This window comes from Poromitra crassiceps, assembly GCF_964638095.1.
Source record: "Poromitra crassiceps genome assembly, chromosome: 17".
NCBI lineage: Eukaryota > Metazoa > Chordata > Actinopteri > Beryciformes > Melamphaidae > Poromitra > Poromitra crassiceps.
Window position 1 is genome coordinate 24,371,991 of NC_139635.1, and position 2,500 is coordinate 24,374,490.

Consider the following 2,500-nt stretch of genomic DNA (forward strand, 5'->3'; position numbering starts at 1 on the left):
GGTCTATTGGCTTCCATTAATGGCCCAAACAAATGTTTTAACTTAAATAAACGATAAAGAAAGGAAGAGAAGAGGAATGAATGCTCCAAACCATTGCGATGCGGATTGGTTGGTGCAGGTAGAGGGGCGGGGCCAGAGGAGCCGTCAATCAAAGGGTAGGGGAGGCGTGAGGTCGACGCTCCTTGACCTTGACAATCAGCCCAAGGGGCGTTTCTGCACGAACTCCTCGCTGTGTTTAGCGTGTGGCACAAACACATCGAATTTACAACAATGTAACAATGTAGCAGCGTAAAATAGCCTTACATTGACTGATTGACACGCATTCAAATAGTCATAGTTTTCAAGTTTACACGGTTAAATAATACTAGACTACTTCATGTCTAAAATAGCATTGTGTTCTCGAGGATTCAAATGTTTGGGCGACTATGAAGTGTACTTTCAATTTAGCAGTAATTTTTCTCTAATATCAGTATCCTGTTATTCCGTTTTGTGGGATTGACCAAGTTGACAGGGAAAATTTGAACCAGGATCTTAATTAATAGCCTAAACAGTGAGTGGTGGTAAAATAACCAATGACTGAATGTGAATGTGAATGTTGGTATTTTATATATATTGAATGCCACATTTCTGTACGGCTACAGTGCTATGATCTGTTATGATTGCTCTGGTGAGTAATTTTTTTGAACAAAGGTTTCTCTCATTTAGACACAGAGTATGACCTCTGACCTATGACCTAACATGTGCACTAGAAATCTAGCATTACAACTAGATTCACCTCTGGGCCATTCCTCACTCTCACTGTTGGAGCTTTTCTTGCTTTTCTTTGACCTCTGATTGGCTGAGGATGGGGCTGGGACAAATGAAAGAGGAACAATGGCGCATTCCTTTATCGCAAAATAACTGGGATGTGGAGGCTAAATGACGTCACATCCGTTTTGTTAGCGTTCCATTTGCAGAAAACTTGAGCTGGGAAGTTCACTGTTCACTGGTCAGATCCAGTCGCTAGCCAGGCTAGCCATTGTTAGCAATAACAGTTGACAACATGGCATTTCGCGGCATTTTGCGCATACAAACACTGCAGCCTCATGTCCACACAGATAGATGTTATACAGTGCTGTGTGTACAGCTGATTTAATGAGACACAAACAAAACAGAAGTGCTAAACAACAACATTACTACGATTATAACTACTGTTGTTGCGCGGCGCAGCCATTTTGGATTTTTTTAGGTCGGGGCTATGAGTTTGGAATGGGAAATACCAGCTCTGGTGACGTCACCGTCCCAGCTCATGACCTTTGAAGTCGTAAGATTACCAGTTCCCAGTTATAAAGGAATGCACGACAATACACAGAAGTTAGTTGAAAAGTTTAAAGAAGACAATCAGGACACAGCTTTTCCTGTTCTGCCCTCAGTTCACTGTTTGAACGCTGTAAGAAGGAAATGGAAAATAAAGCTTGTACCAGACATTCACCGATCAAGCTGCGAGTTCTGATCCTGCGTTCATTGATGTCCAACTGACCTTCCCTAGCAGCTTACAATAAGGCATTTTACATGAGCAGTAATGCCCACAGCAGCTTTGGATATTCACTACAAGGTGCAAAAGTTGTTCAGGTGTTGTATTCATTGAAAGTTAATATGATGCCATCCATACAAAGGCCAGTGTAAAAACTGCAACGGCAATTAGTTAGAATAGTTGGTTAACGAGTAGGCTAGTTAGTAGATAGTTAAGTAATTACTAATAGGTTAGTTAGTGAAAGTGCTAACCGGCCCTCAGAGACTGGTAGCTCCTGCGGGGTGAGACTGGCACACGGACATCACTGGCATCTGGGGACAGAGAGACACTGTGGTAGGAAGCAGTGTGGCTGTAGCGCCGCCCACTTGACCCATTGTGTTATGACTTCCTGTTCAAAACGCCAGCTGTTTTACCTGCTCAAACTAGTCTGACTCACCTGGTCAAACCTAGTTTGACTCACATATGAGTCAGACTAGGTTAATGAGAGTCACAGGAAGTGTAAACGCAATCAGAACTTCCGGTTGTGTTTTCCACTTCCTGTTAGTCTCTCAAACCAGACTGTCTCTTCGACATAAGGTGAATAGAAGGTAAGGTGGTGATGGCTAGCAACATCCCTGGCTGTGTAACTTTCATTTATTTTGTTACTTGTTGCTATGGTTGCGGATGTTGGCCCCCTACCGCAGTGCAGCTGGTAGTCATGACAACAGGTGTTGTAGCGGAGGCAGTCTGGGTCACACTCACACGGCCGACCCCGCCTGAACGGCTCGGCACAGCGCCCCCTGCAGGACTGAGCTGGAATGACAGACGCACAAAACGCACAGATCAAGGTTTGCTGCTGAAAATGCCCAATTCCTCCAAACAGATGGTCTGACTGAGGCGTGTCTTACCGTTGCCGCAAACAGCCTGAAAGTCCCCGCAGCACTCGTCATGAAGCATGCAGCTTGCGTCACAGGTGCACTGTTTGCCTCTGGTGAAAACCTCCCCACA